General features: G+C 41.2%; 1 non-coding gene across 1 annotated transcript; it reads left to right on the top strand.

Moving 5' to 3' along the window:
• Positions 1-2,267: 2,267 nt before the first annotated feature.
• On the top strand, positions 2,268-2,340 carry TRNAG-CCC (transfer RNA glycine (anticodon CCC)). The gene has a single exon. It is a non-coding gene; the product is annotated as a tRNA-Gly (tRNA).
• Positions 2,341-7,917: the final 5,577 nt, after the last annotated feature.

Raw genomic sequence — 7,917 nt, 5'->3', positions numbered from 1 at the left:
AAGTGACTTAGCAGCAGCAGCAGCAGCAGCAGCAGCATGCCTTCATTTTACCCAGAATTTAACCCCTTATCACCACCTCCACTCCAGCACCATCATTTCTCATCTGAATTATTGTTCTACGTCCTAACAGATCCCTATGCTTCTACCTTTAACAACCTGTACTTTTCAGCACAGCAGCCAAAATGATCCTGTTCATTGTAAATCAGATCATTCAGACTGAAGGCAAACAACCCAACAGCCTCCCGTTTCGCTTGGAGAATGGGCCTAATTCCTTACAATGACCTACTAAGGCCTTACATGCTCTGTTCCACCTGCATTATCTCCCTGAACACCTCATCTCCCATTACTGTCCCTGAACTTTATTTATTCACTGGAATTCAGCCACACCATCTCCTTGCAGGGCCTCAAACACGCCAGCTACATTCCTGCCTCAGGACCTTTGCACTTGCGATTCCTCAACCTGAGAGGCCCTTTTAACAAATATCCACATGGCTCCCACCCTCACTTCATGCAGCCCTTCTACCCAGAAGTGCATTCTGTAAGCCATTTCCTGGCCACCCTACCTAAAATTTCAAGCCCTACCCTCGAAACTTTTTTTTTTTCTCACCTTTGTTTTTCCTCTCAGAATTTATCTTATCTTACATGTTTTACTTAATTTATATATTTTTCATCTCCCCCATTAGAATGTAAGCTCCATGTAGGCATTTTTGTCTCTTATTTATTATACTATTGTGTCCCAACACCTAGAATACTGGCTGACACAACGAAGGCCCTCAATGAATATTTGCCAAGTGAACAAAGGAAAGGGAGTTCCATTTCAGATAGGAGAAAAGCAGAATGTCATGATGATAAGAAATAATTCATATTCCTGCAATAAGAATAACATATTTTAAATGTATCATTTAACTTTAGAAGACAAAATCTGAAAGGAAAAAAAATATTTGGAACAGTAAACTACATGATGAACAGCAATGTTTTTTCTGCAGTTTCTAATCATCACTTAAATTTTTTATGAATATTTTTAAAAGCTCTGAGTTTCCAAATGCTTCAAAATATTAGGATGTTATTTTGGAACACTCAGATCATTAAAATGTAGAATATAAAATCATTGTCAAAAAGTTTCAACTTGTCAGCCACCCTACAAATAAGTTAGTTTAATATCTAAAATGCTTTGAAATTCTGTGTTAAGACGTTCGTATTTAAAATGGTAAAAAATCGTTTGGAAACAGTTGTGAAGGCCAACAGTTTTCAAATGATCATGTTTGAAATTTAAAGTTTTTGTTATCTCAATGAGAAGGGGATCAAGCATCTCAAAGTCACTTATGAAGCAACATTTCCAAATTTGGGGTGAAGCAGATTGAAAACTTTCAGGGATACTTTTCATAGCCTTGTCTTTAATAGTAAAAAAAAGGAAAATATGTCTTCCAATAGGAAAACAAATAAATGCATAAGGTACTTAAGATGGAATATTAGAAAATAATATCAAGTGTCCTCAGCAAAGAAAGTATGTTGCTTATAATATGTAAATCATAATTCCATTTAAAAAATTTTTCTAAGACCTTGAATGTACATGTCTGTAAGGCATACCATGCATATGCATGTCTAAATGATTACTGCTCCCAACTGTGAATGGTTCTTCCCACTGGCAAGACAGACAGGAAGGGTTAGAGGAACATGGGGAATTTTACTTTAATTAATCTTCTGTTTTAAGATTCTGTGAAATGTGATGAGTTACCAGCTTTTTTTTTTTTTTAAAAAAATAAAAATTATGAAAATGGTTTCAAATGTTTTCAGGATCAGAGGGTCTACGATACTGCTATCAATTAAGTCTGTTCTCAGCTTTTGAAGGACTGAAAATATATTAAAATAACCAGAAATGTTATATGATCAACTCTAGAGCAACAGCACAAAGCTCAGGAGATGTACAGACAAAAGAACATTTCAGTTTGTTAGGAAACCCTCCCAGAAGATAACTAGGCCAGTGCTTGAGTGACATATAGAGCTGGGTCAAGATATTTTGGGCAGATTACAGGAGCCAAGGCAGGTGAAGGGCACATTACGGGGAGAGGTGGCCACTTAGCTTGACTAGGGGACAGGCTCAAGACTCCACCATGGTTACTGCTCTGAAAGCTGGGTCGGAGTAAAACAAGATGTAAGTAAGTAAACACCACAGCTGGCAGAATTCATTTTGGTTGAATTCCCAAACCTGTGGATTTTCTACTAAACTTCATACCTTTTCTCTGACAAAATTTCCCTGGAGTAGGACTTCCCTGGTGGTCCAGAGGCTAAGATGCTGCACTCCCAATGCAGGGGGCCCAGGTTCAATCCCTGGTCAGGAACTAGATCCCACTTGCACTCCCAATGCAGGGGGCCCAGGTTCAATCCCTGGTCAGGGAACTAGATCCCACTTGCACTCCCAATGCAGGGGGCCCAGGTTCAATCCCTGGTCAGGAACTAGATCCCACTTGCTGCAACTAAGAGTTCGCAAACCACCACTATGACTGACCTGGCACAGCCAAATAAATAAATAACTTTTAAAAAATGCCCTGAGTGTGGCATCCTCACACAAAGCCTTCCTTCTAAAGGTGAATGCCTGCTTTATATTTAGTTTATCAAAGGGAGAGAATCCCAAATAATAGCCTTCTTAGCTTCAGCTTTTTTAATTAATTAATTTTAACTGGAAAATAATTACTTTACAATATTGTGGTGTTTTTGTCATACATCAACATGAATCAGCCACAGGTGTACATGTGTCCACCCATCCTGAGCTCCCCTTCCACTTCCCTGCCCACCTTATCCCTTTGGGTTGTCTCAGAGCACCAGCTTTGGGTGCCCTGCTTCATGCCCTAGAACTCGCACTGGTTATCTATTTTACATATGGTAATGTACATGTTTCAATAATATTCTCTCAAATCATCCCACCCTAGCCTTCTCCCACTGGATTAGCTTCAGCTTTTAAACTTTTCCTACTAAAGCAATATCCATGATTGTGTTTGGCCTTACCTGCCGGGGTCCAGCCCCAGCTGATCCAGGGTATTCGAAGGAGAGACGGCATAGGCGATCTATTTATTTAAATATTTATCAAAGATATAAAGAGTAATAGGATGAGGATAGCTCAGTGACGAAATTCAGTGGAGAAAAGCGGCTGAAATAAGGATAGCTCAGTAGGAAAATTCAGTGAAGAAAAGAGGCCAAGTAGCTTGGTTTATGCAGGAGACCAATAAAACTTCAAGACAAGAAGTTTGCATCACTTACGTAGGCCACAGGCGTCCTTCCGTTCTCCCGAAGGAGAGGAGACACTGAGGCCTCCCCGGTTGGATCTTAGAAGCCCAGGCATAATTAGCAAGCATGGCGGGTTCCACGCTCCAGATGGAGACTCAGCCAGAATTTGAGAGAGAGAGCGACATGGGGAGACCAAGTTTCAGTGAACAAGGCCCGTACTTTATTTTCCAAAGTAGTTTTTATACCTTAAGTTGTGCATAGAGGATAATGGGGGAAGGGGTAGAGTCATGCAAGGACAGCAGTTCCTGATCCTAATCGAAGCCAGACTTTCAAACTTATCATATGCAAAAGTTCAGATGATTTACATCATCTTCTGGCCAGGAGGCCTGTTAACATTTTAAGAAACTTATTTTTCTCTAAAGGTAATTATTCCAAAGTCAGGAGCCACCCTCCAAAAGCATTAGATAAAGTTGCATTCCTATAGGGCAAAAGTGTGGTGGGCTCAATCAAGAAAAGAATTAACTCAAGGGTCCAAGGTTGCAAACATTAAAGCTACTACTTACACCAATTATATTAATCAATACACTGCCAGGGACACAGAAGGTAAGGGATATGGAGACTTAGCAGCAAACATTGGCCCAACAAGTGAAAAACCCTTCACCAATACAATTTCTAATCAATCTTTTAACTACTCAAAAGAATCTGTGTTTAGACAGTTTAGAACATCTCCTGCCTCTCACAGTTGGGAGGCTCTGAACAATCACGTGTGGCCGGAAAAACCTATTCAGGCAGGCTAGAGGATTTCCAAAGGAGTTTGTAGGTTGAAACACTGTCACACCCAGGAATTATTAACTGGAGCTGTAAGCTAACTCTTTTTTCAGAGAGAGGTAGTGGGGGACAGCCTTCGCCCCCGTAAAGTCAGAGGTGTAGGTGAGAGCACAAAGCAGAAAGTAGGCAGACTCTGGTTTTGGGGTAGATGCTCGAGAATTTCCAGGGGGACTCCTGAGGCTCGATCCTGCCTTTGCGTATGCCGAGCCTCCTTCCTCATGACCTTTGCCATGGGCGGAGTTCCTCACGCTGGCTCCCGGAAGTGATAGAATTCTAGTTGAGCTATTCCAGATCCTGAAAGATGATGCTGTGGAAAGTGCTGCACTCAATATGCAATATGCAATATGCAATCAATATGCAATATGCCAGCTCCCGGCATTTACCAGTGACCTACAAGAATAGATGAGTTGGAGTATTTCTGCCTCCACTTTACAGTGAAGGTCATGGGGACACATATACTCTGCCAAATGGTAACTTGGCTGGAACTCAAGTTCACATGGCTGGTGCCTCCAGTCTAGAGAGCCTCTCATTAGATCATGCCATAAAATGACAATAGTCTTTAAAAACAGAAGTAAATATCTGATGGCACATGCCGTCATTCTCAATTCTCCCCTCTTAGCACTGACTTCACAGCAGCACCTCAGAGAATATACTGGGGAAAAGATATTCATTTCTCCATGAAATTTCTTTCAGTACTCCTTTTATCCTCACTGTTGAATAAGGTAACACTTGACTGGTTAATCCCCAAAGAAGTCAAAATCCATAGGTATAAATCAGTGATTCAAAAAGACAAAAGGAGAGAAGCTGGTGCTTTGCAAGCGTAAGAAAGAGGGAAGTCACTTTGATTAATCAGGAGTTAATTTACCTTCAAGAAGAAAAGAGGGCTACATGACAGGTCACCAGCAACTGACCTGTTGGTCTTTGCTTTGTAAATTTACTTTTGTGATTACTCACATTCATTCTGAGAAAAAAAAAATGCAGTGTCTTAAACTACTTTTGTCTTTATATGACTTAATGTCTCTGAACCTCTATCTCCTTATCTAAAAATGAAGACAACAATCATAATATTGAGTGATAATAATAAAAATCATCCGAAAGGCTGGCCACAGTTCTGCTACCATCCAAGCTGGAATAACAGGAAGTAGATTTATCCTCTCACCTGAAACAGTGGCTTTCAAAACACTCAACAACAAGTAATAAAGGACACTGATACCCAAGAATGAAAAATAAACAAGATAAGTCCTAGAACTGTCCTAAATTACTGCCTTGAGAGAGTTTTCTCTCTAAAAAAATATTTAAAGAAAAAGGATCAAACTCTTTCTAAGTAATGCAGCTGCATAACAAAATGAAGCTTTAAAAATGTTTATAAGGATACAAAAAATATCCAGCAAAAAGTGACATAAAATTCATAATGTCTGGCATCCAATGAAACATCACCAAGTATTCAAAAAGCATAAAAGTGTAACCTATAATGAGGAGAAAAATCAATTGCTCAAAACCAACCCAAACATGGAACAGAAGTCAGAATTAGCAGATAAGAACATTAAAACAGTTACTATAATTCTATTCTATAAAGCTCAAAAATTTAAGTTGAAAGCTATTTTTTAAAAGATCAAAATAGAATATCTGAGGTAAAAACTAAAACGTTTTAGATATAAAGTATACAGCCCCCTCAACTTCGAGATGATCATCAGGACAGCCTTTTCCTGGAGACTTCAGAACCCTAGCCCTCACCCAAGCACTCAGACATCTACTGCTGTTCGCCAACATCTGATATCTACGATTGCACATGATCACCACCAAGAACTCCATTAGATAGGTATGATTACCTCCTGTATACACTAAAGAGTCTTTTGAGATCTTAGAGTCACACAGTAAGTGGTGGTGCCAAGGCTCAAGGCTAGAGCCAGGCTCTCTCCTGCTACACCATGGTGGGTTGGCAGGGGTAGCGTGGCAAAGGGAAAAAGACTGGTTCCTGAAGAGCAGGAGACCCAAAAACTAGTCCAGGTTAGCTTTCCTCTCACAGAGAACTTGCCAAGTCCTACCACTCTCCAAACTCTGAGTCACTAGCCATCTGTAAGGAGGGGCTTTAAGCTGCTAAGTCACTTCAGTTGTGTCCAACTCTGTGAGACCCCATAGACGGCAGCACACCAGGCTCCCCCATCCCTGGGATTCTCCAGGCAAGAACACTGGAGTGGGTTGCCATTTCCTTCTCCAATGCATGAAAGTGAAAATTGAAAGTGAAGTTGCTCAGTCGTGTCCAACCCTCAGTGACTCCATGGACTGCAGCCTTCCAGGCTCCTCCATCCATGGGATTTTCCAGGCAAGAGTACTGGAGTGGGGTGCCGTTGCCTTCTCGGGGGCTTTAAGCTGGACAATATTAATAACAATACTACTGTGAGCCTCCTTTTCCCAAGTCCTCATGCAATATGGGGTACTGTGCTGGGAGGACTGAACTGGCTGGAACAGGGACCCTGGATTCAAACCCTGGTTCCACTACTTATTCCTGAGTGACCTTGGGCAAGTGCCTTAAGTTTTCTGTTTGCTCACCTGTAAAATGGATGTTAAAAACAATGCTTCCTTCAGAGTTGCCCTCGGGATTTCATTAGTATAGACAAAGGTTCTTAGAACTGCATTTGCATTTAATGTGGCTGTTGCCATGTTGCCATCTTTGCCTTAGTTATCTCACTTGATACTCTCAGCAACCCTCTGAAGTAGAGACTGTAGTCTCCATATAGACAAGGAAACTCAGACTCAGTAAGTCTACTTAACTTGTCCAAAGCCACAGTCAGTTAAGGTTAAGATGGGAATTTGAACCCAAGTTTACCTGACTCTAATATCCAGGTTCTCAACCCCTGCTACACATCATCCCACTACATCAGGGATTCTCAATCTTGTCACCAGGACTTTTGGAGCCAGGTAATTCCCGCCGTCCTTTTATATAGTTCATGAGGTTCTCACGACAAGAGTCCTGCCATGCCCAGTCCAAGAGTCAGACACGACTGGGCGACTGAACAACAATTCTTGTTGTGGGAGGCTGTTCTGTGCACTGTAAAACATTTAGCAACCCCTTGGCCTCTACTCACTAGGCACCATTTCCCTCTAGTTATGACAGCTAACCTCAGATATTGACTAATGTCCCCAGGGTGGGGTGAAACTGCCCCAAGCGGAGATGCAAGATGCTCCCTGAGGTCAATTTCACTCTAACATTTCTACTTCTGTTAGAACTGGACCAATGACAGGAGAGCAGAGAAAATTTTTATTTTACTTTATTTTTTATTTTATCATCAAAAATAAACAAAACTGAGTGGAAACCTCCTTCTCAGGACATGCCTACCTCATCCTTATATGGTGGCAGCTATAAGGCACCTTTGTGCTAATTAAAGAAAGGTGTACTCACTCAATAGACAAATAACTCCATTGCACCTTCTTCACCTTTTATCATCTTTGAAGTTGGCATGTGTCTTATCATCAATGGTCTATCAAGATGTGACTGGTGGCATCTCATCTTTCTTAAGTGTACAAAAGATAATGGTACATCTTAAAATCAACAACATCCTAAATGTGTATGATATATCATTTGCAAAAACACCACACACATAATAACCTGGAGAACACAGATTAGAAAAAGTCACTACCTCTGAGCGGAGTTGGCCCAAACGCCATGGCTTGGCTAAGTGAATGGTGCACTGGCATAAATAAAAAGGTGTCCCTTCAACCAGGCAGGCACAGGGCTTGGAGGAGAGGGCACAGACTGCATTTCAGCCCCAGGGGCATTTGTGTCACATCCAACCTCACAGCAATACATGGTGAGCATGCTGTCCCTCATGATTCACTGACTACTTCTGCACAACTCCAGGAGCTATG

This window comes from Bos mutus, chromosome 22 (assembly GCF_027580195.1).
Source record: "Bos mutus isolate GX-2022 chromosome 22, NWIPB_WYAK_1.1, whole genome shotgun sequence".
Lineage (NCBI taxonomy): Eukaryota > Metazoa > Chordata > Mammalia > Artiodactyla > Bovidae > Bos > Bos mutus.
Note: the sequence above shows the minus strand (reverse complement) of the source record. Positions and strands in the feature narration are given on the sequence as shown.